Below are 22,534 nucleotides of genomic sequence, written 5' to 3'. Positions count from 1 at the left end.
TTTTACAATTGTCAAATTTTTCATGGGTTCCCTGCTGGCTTAATGGGTTAAGGATTTGGTGCCACTGTTGTAGTGTGGGTTCAATCCCAGGATACTTCCGCATGCTGGGAATAAATAATCAAATAAATAAATAAATAAATAAGGTGTTAAATTTTTATACCTGTGATGGCTTAGATCTTTTTTGTTATATTTATTCCTAATTTAGGTTTCTTTTTTGTGGTTTTATAATTGTTACAATCTTTCAATTTTATTTTCTAATTGCTGTGAGTAGGATGTAGAAATAAAGTTGATTTTTCTAAAGTTTTGTATCCAGTAACTTCACTTAATTCACTCATTATTTTTCGTACATTATGTATAGATCTTTCACTGTGTAGTTAATCATAATATTTACCAATTTTTTAAAATGTCAGTTTCTAATTTCTTTTTTTTTGTACCTTTATTTCGTTATCATGGTGAAATAATTACTATGTCCAAATATATTCTGACTATTAATGGAGAGACTGGATCTCCTAGTCCTGGGATCATTTTCAAAGGAGTAGATTACAGTGTTTCAGTGTTGCATTAGATATTTTATGTAGATATTTTTGTTGTTGTTTTGAGGTTGAATAGTGTAATGTTAACATCCAAGTAAAACAAATAATTACCTCTGTGGCAGCTCATTAACAACTGGTAACAAAGGGCAGTCATTGCACCAGAGCTTAAAAAAAAGATCCATACAACTGGGGACCCCTCCACAAGGGGATGCAAGTGGTACTCATATTACCAACAGTCACCCCAAGAAATGCAAGCAGCCATATCCACCCTCCTGCAGGGTGAAAATTCACTATACTTGTAATGTAGATAAGCTACATTGTCACTGGAGCTTTGGATCCAGCCATCCTCCCAGACATGGTAGAGGTTGACCAAGCCTCCTGAGTAGGCATCACTTTAGCTGGCTTAATAGGTGGCTTGACTGGCCATATCATAAGCCCGTTCCACCTCCAGGTCATAGGAGTAACCCATGAACCCATAAGCATGCACAGATCTAGAACCTACAGAGAAGTCCACCCCCCAGATCCAGTTTCCTTCACTGTCCATATAGTAGAGGCCAGGGCCTCTCTTACCCCAAACACAGATCATGGTGCCCATGGACAGCCCCATGCCTTTATACTGATACACCATGTTGGCAAGCAGCTTGGAGGCAGCTGCTACTGAGATGCATCCCTTGTTTTGAAGCTCATAGATTCATCACTGCTGAGCCAGGAACCTGCAATTCACTGCACCTACAGCCCCAGTGGCCAGCAGGTACAGGCTGATCTCTATCACATTTTTGACTGTCTGGGAGGCAATGTAGGCAACTGCCATGTCCCAGGAGTCTGCTGCAACAATGACTCCAAGGAGAATCTTGAAGGCCAGGATGGTGGTATGGTGAAGCATTTTGATTCTCGGCTCCTCTGGGACACCCCCACTGGGCACTACCAGGCTCAGTCCATTGCCAGGGTACCCTGGACCAAGGTCCGGCAGATCCACATGATCCCCTTGTCTGTAAAACTGGTCCTGGTTCATGGCGAGTGGCATCTCTAACATGCTGGCCAGCAGCTTGTTTAGAAAAATCCAATGATACACTATATTTATATAATATAAATATATAATATAATGTATATATATATATATATATATATAATGTAAATATAATGTATTTTCACTATCCTAAAAATTCTCTGAGTTCTGCTTATTCACCATCTCCCTAGATGTAGAAATTTGTATGTAATTATTTATAAAATTGTTTTTGTCTTTTCTAGCCTGCTAGACAGCTTATTACAAATGGATATTGAATTTTATTATTAACCTATTCTAATGTATAATGATTTTAATTACATTGATTGATTTCTAAGTGTGAGATCAACCTGTTATTCTTGGTTACATATGGTACCCCTTTGAGTGTATCAAAAATTCTTAAAATAAAAAAATGTAACATACAAAGTATTGGTGTCTTAAGAGTACAGCTCAGTATATTTCATATTTGTATATATTGGTGTAACTTATAGAGAGTCTTGTATCTTTCACTTATTGTATCCATTTATTTTTCTCCTTCTTCTTCCCCTTCACATTCTTCTCCCCCCTGCCATTACCTCCTTTCCCTCACTTCTTATAGAACACATTGTGTGAGTGCTGAATGTGCCGTTATGTATTGATCCATAATATCTGGGCTGTTTTTTACCTCCCATCTATAATGAATACATGTGCCAAGACAAGCTATTAACTTATCCTCAAGTAGACCTAATCACTCAGGAATGGAATTGCTGCATCACAGAGAAGGCACAATTAAAATTTAGTATTTACTGCCCTTATTTTTCCAAAGTTTTTATAGCAACATATATATGGTCCATAAACAACTGAAAGTTTTAGTTTCTTTATGTTCATATAAAATTTTGAATTGTTTGAAGTAATTTTTCAGTAAAACTCAAAAGCGAAAAGCTATCCTGGTGGGTGTATAGTGATATCATATTATAATCTTAAATTGCACTTAGCTAATAATGAATAATTTTTGAAACATATTTATGCATTTTTTGGATATTATGACACACTCTTTTGTGAAGTGTTTTGTCAGGCATCTTGCCTTTTTTTTTCCCTTAATAAGTTGACTTTCTGGATCATACTGATTTTAGAAATTAGGCAACCTGTTGTCTTTTTGTTTCATTTTTTACAAATTACTGATACCAGTACTTTGTAGGGTGCAAGTGTACCAAATATACTCCCCCAGGATTTCCTTTTCACTCTCCTATGGTGTATTTTGATAAAAAGAAGTTTTAATTTTGGAAAGTGATGTTATCCATTTTTTGGTGTTATAATTTTTGCACCCCATTTTGGAAAATTTGGCTTGTCCCAAATAATAAAGATGTTAGTTTTGTTTTTCTTCCAGGGACTTTGTGACTGTAGCTTGCACATATCTATTTATGACACATCTCAATTAATGTTTACATATATTGCAAGTAAATGACAATGGTCCATGTTTTACATAGGAAACCTAATTGGACAAGGTCGATTTACTGAGAATCTCTTCTTTCCTTGTTATATTGCTGTGGAGCTTTTGTTTGAAATTATACAGGTGAGTCTGTTAATTGAATTTACTTTCTTTTGTTTTATTGTTTTTTTCTGTCCATATGTGCATTGATGACACAAATGTTAAAATAATCTAGCCTTATTTAAGGACCTGATATCTGCTATTGGAAGTCCTCTGGAATCCTTCTTCTACTAACATATTGTCCTGACTGTTCTTGATCATTTCCATTTCCATGTAAATTTTAATACTAACTTGAGTATTAAAATGTGGAATTCTGATTGTTATTGCATTAAGTATATGGGGTAATTTAGGCACAAATTACCTCATCATGTTTATTTCCTCCAGCCAAATGTATATTGCTGCATGCATGTCTTCTTTACTAATTCACTAGTGTTTCCATAGGTCCTAACAATGAAGTCACACAAGTTGTTCCCATGTAATTAATTATTTAAAATTGTGTTTTTTAACCTGTTTTATGCTAGTATTATAGCAAAATAATTGTGTTTTTGTATGCTGAACTTATATCTAGCAATGTTGCAAAATTCACTTTCCTCATGCGAGAAATTCTTGTAAATTCTTTTGGACTTTTAATTAGTACAGTTAAACCACTTGCAAACAGTTACACTTTTTTTTTCTTGTTAAGGCTGCACTTGTGGCACATTGAATTGTCCCAGGCTAGGGGTCAAATCAGAGCTGCAGTTGACAGCCTACACCACAGCCACAGCAACACTGGATCCTTAACCCACTGAGTGAGGCCAGAGCTCCAACCCACATCCTCCTGGAGACAATGTCATGTTCTTAACACACTGAGCCACAATGGAAACACTGAAAAGAGTAACGCTTTTATTTCTGTATCCCTATATTTATAAATGTTCACATACCATAATTTATAAGAAATCCAAGATGCCACCAACACAGAGGAGAGAGGGTTAAATTGTCACTAGGCAGATTTTTTTTTGTCTTTTTGCCATTTCTAGGGCTGCTCCTGTGGCATATGGAGGTTCCCAGGCTAGGGATCTAATCAGAGCTGTAGCTGCTGGCCTACACCAGAGCCACAGCAACACGGGATCCAAGCCACATCTGCGACCTACACCGCAGCTCATGGCAATGCCGGATCCTTAACCCACTGAGCAAGGCCAGGGATTGAACCTGCAACCTCGTGGTTCTTAGTTGGATTTGTTAAGCACTGAGTCACAATGGGAACTCCCAGGCAGACATTTTTGATATAGTATTCATTGCTATATAAATGCTCAGGACAAAGAACAGTACTGCCATCCTCTATGTGTCAGTACACCAGTGTGATGGGCACTAGTATTGAAATGTTGGCTAACACACAAAAAACATTTATTAAAACACGTAAGAATGCCTTTTTAGAAAGATTATTTAGTGATATATGCAGTTAAAAAAAAAGGATAGCCTTCAATTGCCAACAATCTACTTGGCAATGTGAAAACAGTGATCTGGACTTTAGTCTCTCGCACTGAAACTTGAGGCAAATCAAAGTTGATAACTGGAGGGATCATCACTACTTGAATATCTATAAATTGAAAACAAGAAATTCTGCCTGCTTTTGACAAATGACTGCCTTCTAATTGTTTATCACATATAATAATTTTCTATAATCAAATGCATTATATGCACATTCTATATTTAATTTTGTATAGGGTGTTTGTGCAGGTTTTTCCATATCCTATGCAGAGAACCCTTTTCTTCTTTGTTCCTCAAGCTGTAGATCATAGAATTCACCATGGGGAAAACCAAAGTGTAAAATGCAGAGGCCATTTTATCAGTATCAAAGGAGTGACTGGACTTGGGCTGCATGTACATAAAGGATAGAGTTGCTTCCACTATCAGGTGCGATCCACAGGTGGAGAACGTCTTGTGTCTTCCCTGTGCGGTGTTCATCCTGAGGCTGGACTTAAGGATCAGTATGTAGGACACAGGACTATCAGAAGAGATGAAACCAAATTAAATGCTGAACAGGTCAGTGTGAACAGCTTGATTTCCCATGTGCTTGAGCATAGCAAAGTTTACAAGGGGAGACTGTCACAGTAGAAATGACATCATAGTCACAAAAGGATGAAACAAATATCTGTATGGTGATTATCAGAGAAACAAAGGCACTGTAAAGATAGGGGACTGCTACCAGCACCCACCATACTCTTTGTGACATAACTGCTGTGTAGAGCAGAGTGTGGCAAATGGCCACATAGCGGTCATAGGCCATTGCTGACAGAATGAAAAGTTCACTAATGATGAACAAAATGAAGAAAGTCAGCTGTGTAGCACACCAATGATAGGAGATTGTATTTCAATCAGCTACAAAGTTTACCAAAATTTTGGGTCCCACAGTCATTGAATAACCAAAATCAATGTAAGCCAGGTATATGAGAAAGAATTACACAGGTGTCTGTAGATGCAAGCCCACCTTGGGGAGAATGATCATGCCCAAGCTGCCCACCACTGATATGGCATAGATGAGGAAGAACAGTCCAAAGAAGGGAGCCTGAAGCTCACGAAGCTCTGTGATTCCCATGAGGATGAAGTCATTTAGCACAGTTTGATTTTTTTTTGTCCATCCAAGCCATTAAGGACAATAACTGTGGGAAGAACCATTGGAAAAGACATTGCATTTCATGAGATCTCATCTGTTAAAAGTTTATTATGCAAAGCCATTGCACATAAGATAAATAACAATCATTTTAGATAGAGTGATTTAAATCAAGATTCATGGATTTCCTGTTGGGCTCAGTTGTAACAAACTCAACTAGTATGCATGAGGACATGGGTTTGATCCCCGGCCTTGCTCAGTCTGCTAAGGGTCTGGTGTTGCTGTGAGCTGTGGTACAGGCCGCCAGCTGCAGCTCCAATTGGACCCCTAGCCTGGGAACTTCCACATGCTATGGGTGTGGCCCTAAAACTCAAATAGATAGATAAATAAATAAATAAATAAATAAATAAATAAATAAATAAAAACAAGACTCACCTCCAGTATAGAACCTGGAGCCAAATTTAGAAACCACTGCAACCTTGTTATGTCCTGGTTCTCATTACAAGGTCTATACAGACTCTCTACAGTTTTGTCAACAATATATCTTTAGAAATATATGGCCAGAATGGAAATGCTGATGTTTTTAAAAATGTTTTTTATTTAAAAGAAATAATTGGGAGTTTCCTGTGGGGCTAGCAAGTTAAGGCACTAGCATTGTCACTGCTGTGTCTCTGGTCACTGTGGTGCTGCAGTTTATCCAAACAGTTTATCTGGCCCTGTGAACTTCCATACACCATGGCTGTGGCCAAAAAAAAGGGGGTTCAATCTAGATGTCCAAGTCCAAAATAAGTAAATAAATAAATGAACAAGAAAACATGTAATTAGTTAAAGTGTAACAATTTTTAGAAAGAATTAAAATAAGAAGTATTAGCCCTCTGCTTCTTGCCCTTGCAACTTTGGTCTCTGTCTCCAAAGAAAATCATTGATAAGCTCATTTAATAAACTTTGATTTACTTGCCTTCATTATAACTCTACATAACTAAATATTATTTTATTCCACTATTTGTGTCATTTTTAAAATTGTGCTCTCATCCAACTATGTTTTTGTGAATTTAAATGTTATTTAATGATTTTTATGATAGAAGGTAATTTAGCTACCTTGCAGTAGACCTTAACATGCCCACTTTATTTCACAGAAATGTATTTCACTTCCTCTAAAAGAGTGTATATGAGTTCCAGCATTGTGTGCTGATTTTTGAAGTTTCTGATCTTTTTCCTCTTTTGCGTATCAGGTAAGCCTTACATCTATAATTTATTCAGTCTGAAAAAGGACAACAGGCAGGCCCTCCAACACTTGCCATGACTGTGGTTATATTTTCCTAGCACACTTCATGAAAAGCAAAAACTTATTAAAACATGTCACTAACGAACCACATAAAATTGTCCAGTAAACTATTATGAATGTACTTATCTAACACACAGAAACATCGCTCTAAAGTATAGAATGCTATTTCTGGGGAATTCCTGTTGTGGCGCAGTGGTTAACGAATCCAACTAGGAACCATGAGGTTGCAGGTTCGGTCTCTGGCCTTGCTCAGCGGGTTAAGGATCCAGTGTTGCCATGAGCTGTGGTGTAGGTTGCAGATGCGGCTCGGATCCTGCGTTGCTGTATCTCTGGTGTAGGCTGGCAGCTACAGCTCCGATTAGACCCCTAGCTTGGGAAACTCCATATGCCTCGGGAGTGGCCCTAGAAAAGGCAAAAAGACACACACGCAAAAAAAAATAAAGTATAGAATGTTATTTCAAATGCCTCAGGGGCTGGAAAATGATATCATTGTATGAAGTATAAACATGAAAAAGAGAGGAAATAATAAGAAACAAGCAGAAGTAGCTATTGCCTGATTCATTTGAAGTATTCAAGTTTTACTTGATTAAATATACAGGGACAGGACAACAGATTGTTTGATCCAGATTAAGTCAACTGGACATGACCTTCATACAAATAAGGAATACTTACTATATTTTGATTTGAAAGCTATTCTTATGCCTTTGATTCATCTTCCATCAGGGCTACCTACATCCCATGTTTTGAATGAACCCATTTTAAGTTAAGGAGCATCTTAACATCTACTTTCCTAACTCATCTTTCCTTCAATTTATTAAAAGTCAGGTGCTTCTAAACTTTTATGAAAAATAATTATACAGGGAGTTCCCTTCATGGGTCAGCAGTTAACAAAACTGACTATGATCCATGAGGATGCAGGTTGGATCCCTGGCCTTGCTCAGTGAGTTGGTGATCTGGCATTGCCATGAACTGCGGTGTAGGTTGTAGATGTTGTTTGGATCCTGTATTGCTGTGGCTGTGGTGTAGGCTGGCAAATATAGCTCAGATTCGACCCTTATCCTCTGAAACTCTATGGGCCACAGGTGTGGCCCTAAAAAGCAAAAAAAAAAGGGGGGGGAATACAGTGGAAATTGGATAATGATAAAATATCATATAAAAACTAAATCAAACATTCAAAAAAGGAAAAAATTAAAACATCATTGAAAAACATGACCGAAACTCTAAGTTGCTAAATATACTATATTCTTGGATTGCATGACCAAATGTTATAAAGATGTCAATTCTGCTGAAATTGATTTAATTGCTTAGTGCCTTTGCAATTAAAACCTCATTGGGCAATTTGACACCAACTTAAAATGTATTTAGAAAATGCAAAGTAGGAAGAATAAGTTAGATGCTTTTGAAAAGATTGGCACTACCAGATATTAAATCTTACACAGCTAGGGTTTTTGAGACAATGTAGCATTGGTACAAGGTTGGGCATATACATCAGTGGAACAGAATAGAGAACTCAGAAAAGACTCATGATTGTATACAACTGTCTTATATGAGAGAGGTGGCACATCAGGACAATGAGGACAATCTTATCTACTTGATAAATAGAGTTGGAGAAAATGATTATCCTTATAGAAAATGATGAAATTGACCATATACTGGTCAAGAACTTACCATGAAAATATAATGTTTAAACTCATAGTCTTAAAAACTAGAACTTCTGCAGGTCACTAACTAAATTTAAATTTCAAGAATATCAGAATTTAAATTCAAGAGGAATTTGCAAGATTAAATATGCCTCTTATGATTTACTCTTTCCAAAATTCTATTTACAATATTAACAATGTATTGACCTAAAAGTAAAAATATGCATTCATTAGCACTAACCAAACAAGGAAGATGTCATCAGCAGATATATGTACACATATACTATTTAAAAATAATTAAAAAGTACAAACATTCGTACTTCTCTTATCCAACACAGCTAATAAAGCCACTGGCTCTTATACATGTTTCCATTCCTTATTTTGTAAAATACACGGCATTTTTTTTGGCAATGGCATGATGTGGAATCTCAGTTCCCAGACCAGAAATCAAACCTGGGCTGCAGCTATGAAAGCACAAAATCCTAAATATTAGACCACCAGAGAACTCTCCTTGAAGATTATTTTTTAAAACTGAACTTCATTATTATTAGTTCCCATGATGCTAGATTCTCAAACATGAATGCAAAATTCTATGAGCTGAGTAACACAGTTTGTGTTTTACTTGTGTCACATAACTGGAATCTGTGGAGATGTGTGGGAAGGTCATCTGCCATCTCTTCATACCCCACAAAAGAATAAATTTTCCTATTCACTTGTGATATGTGCAATTTGTAATATGAAAAACAAGAGACTAAGAAGAAAATGCCCCTCAATGCATTTAGGTACATTATGAAATAGGAAAGGAAGTACCCTAGGCTAGATTCCAGGGTGTTTCAGGCATGGCAATTTCACCAATACTAAAAGCGTAATGCAAGCACTAGATTGATAATTCTTCCAAGAACTGAGCTTCTTTGACCCTTTAACGACATTGAATTTAGATGCAGTTTTGGCCCTGCTATAAATATATTAGAAGATACTTACAAGACTTTAACCTCACTATCTATATTTAAAAAATGCAAAGATAGTAGAGGAAAAAATCATCATTTTATTGTTGTGTGGTTAACATGTTAACCTAAGTCCAAAAGCCTATTTTGGAGGCCAAGAAAAGACAATACAGTCTCTTGATGTATGGGTTTGGGAGGGGCAAGTTAGTGCAGGCCACATACTCCACGTTAGCAATGTATTCTCATACCCATATGAGAAGACAACACATATAAATAGGAAAGAATAAATTTACACTTTGGTCTCCATATGGGAGGTGATTTTTTCCTGAATATCTCTTGAGACAAAGGGTAGAAGAAGGCCTTTTCAGCATTTCTAGTTCCTTCTGCATGTGAAAGGAGCAAGTGAGGGAGCTGTGCTGTGGCCTTTGAAGATACTGATGTGGTTCCTCAGCATAATATTGATGGTAAAATGATCCAGAGCAGGAGGAAGAAGAGGAGGAAATGGCACCTTCTCGGATATATATATATATATAGAGAGAGAGAGATAGATAGATAGATAGATAGATATAGGTATAGATATAGATAGATATAGATATAGATTTTTTTTTTTCTTTTCAGGGCTTCGCCTGCAGAATATGGAAGATCTGGGGCTAGGGATCAAATTAGAGCTGCAGCTGCCTGCCTATGCCACAGCCACAGCAACACATGATCTGAGCTGCATCTGCAACCTATGATGTGGCTTGCAGCAATGCTGGATCCTTAAGCCACTGAGCAAGGCCAGGGATCAAACCCTCATCCTTACTGACACTAGTCATGTTCTTAACCCACTGAGCCACAATAGGAACTCTCCTTAATTTTCTTTTCAAAGACTATTTTGCATTATTTTGTCTTTGCCATCAACTTTATAATGTGGCTATCACTGTAGCAGACACATCTATTTCCCATTCTTTGTCATTCTTCCCCCCGCCCCCGACCCCATGACTTGACCTACAGCCATGCCGGCATGCTGGTAACTTTCCATTTCAAGAGTTTGGCTTCTCTTCCTGGGGTCAAAGGATCCTGAAATCATCCTCAGACCATATTCAAAGTGGTCTGGAAGTGCCTGAGGTCTGATGTACTAAGAAAAGTGCTCAACTATGAAGGTATAGAACTCAATGGATAAATACCCTAGCTCTTTAACCTTCATTTGGACTATTTAAAGGAAAACTTCAAAACATCATAAGTTGATTGAAACATAGCTGCATACAGAAGATGTGGTACATGTATACAAATGGGGTGTCACTCATCCCTAAAAAAGAATGAAACAATGCCATTTGCATCACCATGGATGGACCTAGAGATGATCATACTATATGAGGTCAGAAAGTAAAAAGCAAACATCACCTCCAGGTGTAATTTAAAATAAAGGATACAAATGAGCTTATTTGAAGAACAGAAAAAGACTCACAGACTTTGAAAACAAGTTTATGTTTACCAAAGGGGAATGCTGTGTGTGGGGATGGACTGGGGTTTTCAGACTGGCATATGCACACTTGCCAAGGGGGACCTGCTGCATAGCACAGAAAAACTCTACCCAATATACTATGATAATTTATACGGGAAAAGGATCTGAAATAGAATGGATGTGTGTACATGTATAACTGAGTCCCTTTGTTGTACAGCAGAAACTATCACAACATTGTAAATTAACTATGCTTCAATAAAACTTTAAAAATATGAAAAATATAGCAGAAATTTACTCATTTTGCATACTTTATTAGCTTTCTTCCTTCTCTTTCTCACCCTCCCCATTCTGTCATTTTTACTTCCTAGAATCTTTCACCAAATAAACATCATATATCCATCATATATAAATATATATATCCTAGAATCACCTACCTAATAAACATATACCAAGTAAACATTGTATCATTCATGACTCTGTCTTCTCTTGTTAACCGAAAGAGGTCACGGATATCTACAGCATAAATAAACTCTGTGGATACATGGTCATAAGAGATAATGGTAAGGTCATGTTCCTGAATCACTGAAAGCCCTGAGGCATAGACACAGCATCAACAACTCTGGCTTGATGATTAGCATCTTTGCTTAGCCAAGATCCTAGGTGGAGCTTTAAAGAAATTCTTACTCCATCCTCAGAGTTCTTGTGGCCTAGAGTCCTGGTATTTAAATTATAACTTGTAGAAACAAGGTTGTTTACTCCTTTCAAAGAACACAATAACAGTGGTAAAAACATATTCTTTCTCCAGAAATCATAGTTATGAAAAGATAATTCACATTCATGGTATAGTGTGTTGAGTCTGGCATCAGGACTAAAACTCATATCCGTAATTTTAAATTGAAGACAGGTCGATAGTTGTCACTGGAGCTATTCTAGTAATTACGCTAATCAATGCCATCTACCCACCTAAAACAAGAAATGCCTTCTTGTTCCCCCGTGTGATTATTAGTCTGATTGCAGACAGAAATTTATGAGTGTCTCTCCCTGTGGAGACAGTGCCCTGGGAACTTGAACACAATTTTGTGGTTATTCTGAAAGCATCTGAGAATAGGAAATGATGTCAGTGATCTTTGCTAATTATTCAGGGTACACTTGATTTCCCTATTGAGGAAATTTCTCTTAAATATGATTCACCTGCTTTCTTTGGTTATTACTTTTAGTGCAACTCCCTCAAATATCTGGATTGAAGTTTATTATTTGTTGGATAGGTGCTTTAATCGCCCACAAATCACTTCCACATTCAGTGTTTTCCACAGTGGCTTCTTCCAAAGTTTTAGGTCTGAAGATAAAGATAAACCACATTAAATATGCCCTACAGTTTTTTTAATGATCCAAAAGTAATATAAACTCTGAACATGTATCTGTTTTTTTACCTAAAATGATTAAATTGAGCTAATTATACTTTGATTCCATACCACAAAATCATGATATGAGAAAAATGAGCAAAATTAATTCACTTAAATAAATATGGATCTATTTCAAGATTTCTTTTATAAATATATTCCATCATCAGTACACAAGAATTTCATACTCAGCACATCCAACTTATGAATATGTACTGTTTTTGCATGTGTTAAGGGATTGCAATAAATAAACGAATCAGATTTAACTCTATAGAACTAAAATTGTTCCACTTAATCCATTATTTTTACAAAGTCCAAATACTGGTCTTAATTTGGAATAGAAAAATGTACTAAACACAATCCATGTCAATAAAAAAAGTTAAAAGATTAAAATGGAAACAGATAAACACAAATTTTAATACAGTTTTTTTAAAAAAATATTAAAGCATAGTTAAATTACAATGTTGTGTCAATTTCTGCTGTACAGCATATTGACCCAGCCATACATATATATACATCTTTTTAACATACTGTCTTCCATCTTGTTCTAACCCAAGGTAGATAGTAGGGTCTCATCACTTACCCATTCTATATGTCATAGTTTGCATATACCACTACCCAAAAGTCTGTAGCAGTGAAAATATTGACAATCTTGGATAATGCTGATGAAACAGTTACTGAAGTGACACCAAAAACTGGCACACACACCCTGTAGCAGAGGCAGGCTGGCTGATCACCAAATCCTTTTTGTTTTTGCTCCTTCTACCACATCTCCAACTTTCAGTTCATTCTACTTCTTTTTTGAATGATTTATTTAAATGGACTTCTTTCATTTCCACGGAGGTGGCTTGTAAAAATATCCTTTGGTAAGCAGAGATGGCAGGTGTGACCTATGACTATGTAGACAAGTGGAGGTGATGCTTGAGGACTGTCAGGGTGAGAAGCTGCTCAAACCAAACTTAGCTAGAAATAGACTGTTTGCAAAATATATTTCTTTTAAAAAATTATTAAATCATAGTTGATCCACAATACTACCTAGATTTCTGCTGTAGAGAAATGCGACCTAGTCATATATATATATATATATATATATATATATATGTATATGTGTATGTATATATATATATATATATGTATATGTGTATATATATATATTTTTTTTTCTAACACTATCTTCCATCATGTTCTGTCATTAGCGATTTGATCTAGTTCCCTGTGCTGTACGGCAGGCCCTCAATGCTTATCCATTCCACATGTAATAGTTTATATCTTCCGACCCCAAACTCCCTGTTCATCATCCCACTCCCTCCTCCCACTCCACTCGGCAACCAAAAGTCTGCTCTCCATGTCCATGATCTGTTTCTAGAGTATTTTTTTTTTTTATTATTAGTGATCTCTTTTGAGCAAGGCATAAGAAAATCTCCACAGAAGTCTTAAAATTCCTCAATTTTTCTTTGGAATGTATAAAATTATAAAGTGTGTCAACTTCTCTTTTCTTTTTGGTTATTGATGTGGCAGGAGCTTGTTTTGTTTTGTTTTGTTTTGTTTAAACCAGAGTGTTATAAGATGTATGTAAAGTACTGAGATATTTGATCACGTCCTTCATAATAACAGGAAATGCTGGGAAAAAGCTGGGCCTGTAAGTAAGGTTTGGGATTTAAATTTGTAGAATGATATTTATTATTCTGATTTGGGGAAAACCGAGTGACTTTTCTTATATCATCATCTTAAAAGTGTTCACAGTGTGCCACCCAGGATGCACACACTTTATCTTCTTTTCTGCGTAGGAAATCCCTACCGTACAGAGTTGGGACAAGCTTCTTAATGCCTCTGCTGCAGGTACAGAATGAGAGGTTCCTGTCGTCGATGTCTCAAGTCTTTCCCAACTTTCATTATTTGGACACAAAGACCATGGATGCAGGGAGGTGAGGAGATGCAGGAGGCGGAGGAAGGGAACTAGCCTGATGGCACAGTTCCGAAGGCAGGGTTCCCAACAGAGGTATAAAAAGCCTACCCACCGGCGCGGTTCCGAGGGCAGGTTTAGAAATAGGGAAAAGGGCTTACCCAGTGGCACAGCTCCCAAGGCAAGTCCTAAAAACAATGAGGCTCACCTGCTAACCAACCCGACAACAATGGCAACAATAACAAAATGAAAGCTTTGCACAACAGTGCAACAATAAAAAAATCGCTTCTTGGAGAAATCAGTCTTTTCTGTTATTTACTTATTATTCAGTCTTTCCTGTTATTTGTTTGCTATTCTTTGTTATTTTCCTATATTGTTTTGTGACTCAATAAAATTGGAACAACAACAAAAAAAATTGGAACAGTAATAAAATAATAAGAGCTTCACCTTAGTGGAATTCCCCCTATTCAGGTCTAATGTAGGGAAAAACAAAGTATTCATTAGTTTGTTACAAGTAAGAGTAGGCTTTAGAGTTAGGTAATTGTGGAATGTACAATTGGTTAGAATAGGTTAGACATACATTATTCTTGATGGAAAAACATAATAATTTTGCTTTTAATGAATTTTGTAGGAAGCTTTTAAGTTTTAGGAAATTAAGTTGCTTTGATAGAAAAAAAAATATTTTCTCATACTGTCCCCTGACCATAACGCGTTGAAGTTAGTACCCCAAGCTTTAATCTAAAAAATGAGTTTTTGTAAATGTCAAATTCTTGTGCTTGTGACCTTTCTAGTTGCTAAAGATTAGCTTAAAACAATAATGGGTGGCGCTTGCTAAGAGTAACCCCAAAACGCTTTGTACCAAATCGCCTTATTTTCACATAATGTTTTTTCCACATGATGTTTTGTACCCATTATAGTTTTACATGATGTGTTGTATCTGTTAGTTTTAATTAAAATCTTTAGGACACAATGTATATCTACTGTACCATGTAATCTAAAAGTTTAACCTTTAAAAATATGATCTAAGCACTGTGACGTAAGTTACAATTAAGCTGTCTATATAAACTGCTACTTATGCTAATAAAATTTGAGCTGTCAAGCACCCTGAAAGAAGGGACAAAGAGGCTGTCTCCGTGTGCATCCACCGACACCATCCATCCCCGTAGGAACACCTTGGCTGCTGGAGCTGGACTCTGGCACATGGACCCACCTGAGCACCCAGGTAGGCATAATCTGAAAGTACAAGTAGCTTAATGCCCCCCAGAGGATGAGCTTTGAACAACAGGAGATGAAAGCTGGCAGATAAATTCTTTTTTATGTCTTACTTCATAAAACTGATGACTGGATGATGTGCCTGTGTGGATGATTGATGGAGTCAGTTCATCATTTCTGATAAATGAGTGACAAGTGATATGCAAGTACATGTATATGTGTGTAACATATTTGGAAACTTTGAACCACATACTTCTTGTTTATGTTTCCTTCAAAGGAGGCTTTGTGTATAGCTCGTTTAGAACAGATTCTGTAGCCAAGTAATGCAGAAAGGGTACACAGTTTGTAAGCTTTGGTGAGACTATCTTATTGAGTACTAATGACAGGTGCAAAATTTTAGATTGTCCAATTTCACAAAATGTGCCAATATGGATATTGATGTTTTAGATGGAGTGACACCACCACCCCCGCCCCCAGCCTGCCAAAGATGCCTAGGTCCGAATCAACAGAATCTGTGAACATGTTGCTGTGGAAGATAAAGATGCTTGCTGTTGTGATTGAGTTATGGACCTTGAGATGGAAAGGCTCCCCTGGATTGTTTGAGTGAGTCCAATGTAATCACAAAGGAGAAAAGGACAAGAGAGGAGGAATCAGAGAGGAATATGTGGTAGTGAAAGCAGAGGTCAGAATGACAGCCTTGCTGGATGGAAGAGGATGCCAGGCATGGGCTGTGGGCAGCCTCTAGGAGAGGCAAAAAAAAAAAAAAAAAAAAAAAAAAAAAAAGATTATTTTTTCCCCACAAGTCCTGAAATGCATACAATCTCCTGATATTTTGACTTTAGCCTAGAAAGACTCATTTTGAAATTCTGCCCTCCAGAACTGCAGTAGCCCACAGTTGAAGTTCTTGTTAGAGTTCCCATTGTGGCTCAGTGGTTAATGAACCCAATTAATATGATGAGGATGCAGCTTCGACCCCTGGCCTTTCTCCTGGGCCAAGTATCCAGTATGTCAGTGAGCTGTGGTATAGCTTGGATCCCCTGATGCTGTGGCTATGGCTGTGGCTGTGGTGTAGGCCAGCACCTACAGCTCCCATTTTATCCCTAGCCTGGGAACCTCCATATGCCTTGGGTGAGGCCCTAAAAGGACCAAAAAAAAAAAAGTTCTTTCTGTTTCAAACCACTGAGTTATTGGTGATTTTTTTGCTTTTTGGTAAAAAAAAAAAATCAGAAGCACTATGAAACTAATACAAGGGACAACATAATTATTTTTAGAAAAATATGTATATGTTAACCAAATTAAAAGGTAGGAAACACTACAGCCTTCATTCTTAACTTTAATTCATTTTTTAAAATATGGAGGGGTAGTCCAAGGCCACTGGTCCCAGAAGCTGGCAGCATCCAAGAGCCCGGGTGCTGTGCCTGTGTGAGGCTGTCAGGGCCCATTGCCAACAGGAAGCTGAGCCTGATGGGGGCCCCACAATGGGTCTGAGGGAGCCAGGGATGGGTCCCTGAAGCAGCTAAAAGTAGCCCTGGAGGAGTTCATGCAGGTCACCTCGAAGGGCAAGACCCCTGGCAGCTGTCAAGGGCCTTGGTCTCAGGGTTGCAGGTGCCTGGGCAGGAGGAAAAGACACAGGGAACTGAGGAAGGAGAAGCAGCACCTGAGGTAGGCACCTTGGCTCCAGCGGACTGCAGGCCCTGCCCGGGGCCAGGTTCTGGCAGCAGACCTGGGGAAGTGAGCTGGCCGTGGGCATAGGTGGGCAGTGGAAGGGCAGTTGGCTGTTTCCATAGGCTTTGGAGGGGCTAGGACCTCCCCTGGCCCAGGGCCCCCTTCCCCTGGCTAAGTGGTCCCCTGGGAGGACCATGGGCCCCACAGCCACTACAGCTGAGTGGAAACAGGTGATTCTGGTGGCCAATGAGGAGGAAAATCAGAAGATCCTATAGCTGGAGCAGTGCCTTGGCTTGAGCAAGCACAGAAAGAAGGGCAAAGGGGGCTCCATGCTGCTCAGCTACATTATGGGAGCCCTAGAGTCTAGGAAAAACTGGCTTATGTGAAAGCAGTGAGGAGGAGGAAGAGGGTGCAGGATAGAGGGACCCCAAAAGTGATGAAGAGAGTGACTGGGAGGAAGAGAGTGACTGGGAGGAGGAGGACATGGAAGAGGAGAGGGAGTGGGAATTGGGAGTGCAGAGCGAGGGCGAGGAGGGGGAGGAGGACAAGGACTTGAAAGAGAAGGACATGGAGGGGAGAACAACAACCAAGAAGAGGAAGAGCAAAAAGCCAAAGGGAGAGTGAAGGAGAAAGGGAGGAAAAAGAGGGGCCATTTTGCTGAAGATGAAGAGAGGTGTGAAAATTCCTCCAAGGATGTTGACACAACTGACCAGAGTCTTTTTGAAAATGCTGGAAAGTACATCCTGGCCCATGTGAGGCTATCAGAGGAGACAGTGGATGCTCAGAAAAAGGAAATACTGGAAAGGTTAAAGAAACAGGTCAAATGTCTGATTAACAGGTCAAGTGACCGAACATGGCCTCCATAAGCTACCACCTAGAGGACCTGTACATGGTGCACAGCAGGAAGGACCTGAGAGACACCATGACAAGCATCCTCCTGAGCACCAGCGCCCCGTCTGAGACCATGCACAGCAGGCTGGTGATGGAGCATTTGCTTCTGGTCAGCATCTTGTACCACATGGTTGGGATCAAGGTTGGCAACCACATTTTGGAGGCCATGGTGAGGAGGTTTGATGATGTCTATAGAAGTGGATGTGATGGGAAGGAGCGTGACAACCTGGTCACCATCATTGCCCACTAGTAAAACCTCCACATGGTGCAGTCTCTCCTCATCTTTGACTTTTTGAGGAAACTTGTTGGAACGTTCACAGAAAGATACTGAACTGATCCTGTTAAGGCTTTGTTACTTAAGGAACTAATCACTGAATCCCAGGCCAGGACCAGAGTAGCATTTGGTTCATTCTGGAGTCACTGCTGGCCCTGAAGAACAACAATGTGTGAAAGATCCCAGGCTATGACCCCAAGCCCATGGAGAAGCTGTGGAAGCTTCAGAGAGCCCTGGCCTGCAGAACTGGCTCAGGGATGGAACTTTCCCAAAAGCAGAGAATGAACAGTGACATCTGGAGAAATATATTTTGTACAATAATGACGAGTGAAAAATTTTTGGACATGTTTGAGAGGCTTCTAAAGCTTGGACTTAAGGATCATCAGGAGAGAGAAATCATTCACGTCCTACGTGGACTGCTGCCTTCAGGAGAAGATGTGCAATGCTTTCAACACCTTCCTGGTGGGAAAGTTCTGTGACCACGAGAGGAGGTTTCAGATGACTTTCCAAATCAGCCTATGGGACAAATTTCTGGACTTAGAAAATTTGTCAACCAATGATTTCTCTAATTTGATTCATTTGGTGGCCCATTTGTTGAAGACAAAATCACTTCCATTTTCCATCTTAGAGATCATTGAATTCAGTGAATTGGCCAAACCCAGGGTCCACTTATAACAAAAAGTATTAATATACTCTGTTAATGGAAACAGAAGTTGAAGACCTTGGTTTAATTTTTGCAAGGGTGTCCAGACAAACCTGTGCTGGGCCTGTTGAGGGAGGGCCTGAAGCTGTTCATAAGCCACAGGGAGTGCCAGCACCTAGGAGGCCAGAGAGCTGGAGCTGTGGGAGAGAGCCGAGCTCAGCACTAGGGCCCTGCAGGGTGGGGCTTCCCTAAGGATGTAGTCCCGGGCCCAGGGAAGGGGGCCTGCCTGAGAGCACCGTGTGCACATCTTGGTGGAGCTGTGGCACAGTCTTTTGTACTTAAAATAGCATATTTTGATCCAAGGTTATATTGTATTTGTGTTTTGAGCCATTTTCAAATAACTAATCTCTAGGAGGAGGGAGAGAGGGAGGGAGAGGCAGGCCCTGGGTCCCCTTCCTTAAGAGATGAGACTTGGCAGAGGGTATGCCCATGTCTTATGTTTTTTATAGACCAAATAGCCCCCTAGAAAGTGTAGTTATAAAGAAATTGATGTGTTTTTATCTTTTTTATATGGTGGTTAAAAGTTCAGAAACCATCTGTTAAATGTGCCTGGTGTTTCATTGATCGTTTCAAGTATCTGGGCTGTAGTGTTTCGAGAAGCAAGCATGTTACTCAGGCCTTGGTGGGGGAAGAGAGTCCATCTTAACTCACATACAGCCCTGATGTGGTCAAGGGCCTCTTCCCTGTTTGTGTCTGTCACTCACACGTGTTGATGCCAGGTTTAGATGCACTTTCCTGAACGATCTCAAAGTCACCAAGTAGGTACGGGCCAGTTAGCAGGTGTGGTTCACTGATCTGGGCTCTGGGAGGTGTAGATGTGCATAGAACTGAACTGCCTGTGGGGAATGAGTGTTCATCTTGTGAGACACCCAACCACCAAACATGTAAATGGATCAGTTGCATGAAGTAAAAAATGCTCATATACTTACCATTTGCCACAAATTCACAAAGGTCTTGTTTTTCCTGCCCTTGGAATGTGCTTCTCTCCCCTAAATGCTGCAGACCTGATTTAAATGTCGCCTTCAGTTGAAAAAGTCACCAGGATGTGAGTGTAGAATAATATTCTGTGCTCTATAGATGCTTACGACCAAGCAGTGTGTGTACTAAACCTCTGGCTGGCTTTCCGGCAGAAGATAAACTTCCATAGACGGAGACCCGTTTTTGTATCATTTTTATTATTAAAAAAATTTTTTAATCAAAAAAGTCTTTCCCCTCACCACAGAATGTATTTGTGACTTAATTCATTGAGTAGGTTTTACATTTGTTATATGGCAGGTCATCCAAAAATATGCCCTCTGTAAGTGTAAAACCCCCCTTTTACAAGAAAATATCATGGGTTTCCACATGATGGTAAGTAACTATGCTTTCAAGTAGCATGACCTGAAGCTACTGGAATTCAGAATTGCTTAAATATATATGTTTTGTTATTTATTACAATAATTTGCATTTGGAAAGTACTGCCAGGTGCTGAGACAACCATTGCTTGGTGTATATATGAATTTTTGGTCTTAATTTTGATGCAGGTTGAGAGCAATGCACATAGATTTTGAAAAAAGCTGTCTTTTGGGGACTTATCATTAAAATAGGGGCATAAGAAAATTTTTAATGCATTAAAATGTGTCAGTGAAGTCTATTACATATATTTTGAGTGCCAGTGTAGGGTATTTTTAAATAAGAGGCTCGTTGCTAGTCAAAACACTGCACTTTACCTTTCCATTTTCCACCTTATCACATGATTTAGGTTGCAGAGTCTAAACAGTTTCTGACCCTTGCTTTCTCTTTGCCCCCACACATAGAGGAGGCAGATAGGCAGACTGTTCATTGTTGGTGAATCTGGGTTAAGTTTGTACAGATGAGGAGTACTTTTATATTTTTCCTCTAAGTTTTAAATTTTTTCCAAATGAAGATTTTTTGGCTTTTTCTTAAGGCCATGCCCACAACATATGGAAGTTCTCAGGCTAGGGGTTGAAACAGAGCTGTAGCTTCAGACCGACACCACAGCTATAGCAACGCAGGATCCGAGATGTGTCTGAAACCTACACCACAGCTCACAGCAGCACCAGATACTCAACCCACTGAGGGAGGCCAGGGATTGAACCTGCATCCTCGTGGGTCCTAGTCAGGTTCATTAACCACTGAGCTATGAAGGGAATTCCCCTCAAAATAAAGAATTTTTACAAAGCACAAAAAATATGGAGGACATGGATGAACCTAGAGATTATCATACTGAGCAAACTAACCCAGACAAATATCATATATCCTTATCTATGTGGAATCTAATTTTAAAATGGCACAAAATAACTTATTTATAACAGAAACAAACTCACAGATTTCCAAAACCAAGCTTGTGGTCACCAGAACTGAAACCACTGGGGGGAGGGAAGAATTGGGAGGCAGAAATAACATATTCACACTACTGTATAAAGCAGATGATTAATGAGAATCCACTATATAGCCAAGGAAAATATGCTCAATAGTTTGCAATAACTCGAATGGGGAAAAAAGAATGGATATATTTATATGCCTATCTGATTCATTTTGCTGTAAACCTGAAATTAATACAACACTGTAAGTCAACCATACTCCAATAAAATTAAAATAACAAATAAAAATAAATTTTTAAAATATAGAGGATTTGTAGCAATTCAAGTGAGTTCAGTCCTGTTGCTCCAATTCTTCACCTAAGAGGATTGTTTTCTGCTCAGGAGTATAGATTTTTAATTGCAAGTGACTAAGCTGATGAAGGCAAATACAACCATAATAAAGTAAAAACAATTAGACAAACAAAATAAAATTATACTTCATGTACTTTTATATATTTATAAATAGCACAACATAAAAATCCTAAAGGCTAATGCTATCAAGTTATTGCTGATTTTGTCCCAAAGACCAGAAGTTTCCATCACATGGCATGACACTTCTGTTTTCAGCTATTCTGATTATTTGAGGCTAATGTTAGAAATTAACTCATGAACCCGAGTCTCATGGTTCCCATGTTTAACTTATTTCTGACTTCTCTGATAATGTCATGAATAATTTATCTTTTGATGTCATCTGTGCCTCCCATAACATGCTCACTCTTCCCCACTCCACTTTACATCAGTAGCATTTCATGTGTACAGACAGAGATGGGGCACAAAATGACTTATTTCATTTTGTGCAATGAGAGCTTTTGAGAATTGGTGTCATTTGGAGAACTGTGATCTTTTTGTGTGTTTGTAAAAATATTTCAATCCAAAATACACTGACTAAAAATGTTAAGAGAAATATGTGTAGTTATGATTTTATAAAAAAGACAATTACTTTTATACAATAATTTTTAATATGAGAATATGACAAATGAAACTATTCTATGTCATATTTGGTTGAATATCAAATTTTGCTTTGTGTATCTATGCCAAGTGTGAGAAGTGCAAAAGTGGACTTCCCTTTTATAATCTTTTTTTTTTTTATTCAGTCTATTTTGCCACAGGGCTATTTTCAAGTATATCTAAGCATTTTATGTTTAGTTTTTATTTTCCACAAAGGTTTATTTCTTTTCCTGTGGTGTACATTTATTTTAAATACAAGATAAAAAAT

General features: G+C 38.4%; 3 pseudogenes; 1 reads left to right on the top strand and 2 right to left on the bottom strand.

Moving 5' to 3' along the window:
- Positions 760-2,141, bottom strand: LOC110259574 (annotated as a pseudogene).
- On the bottom strand, positions 4,694-5,603 carry LOC106507280 (annotated as a pseudogene).
- LOC106507281 lies at positions 16,891-20,110 on the top strand (annotated as a pseudogene).

The sequence above is a fragment of the Sus scrofa genome, chromosome 2 (genome assembly GCF_000003025.6).
Source record: "Sus scrofa isolate TJ Tabasco breed Duroc chromosome 2, Sscrofa11.1, whole genome shotgun sequence".
NCBI lineage: Eukaryota > Metazoa > Chordata > Mammalia > Artiodactyla > Suidae > Sus > Sus scrofa.
Note: the sequence above shows the minus strand (reverse complement) of the source record. Positions and strands in the feature narration are given on the sequence as shown.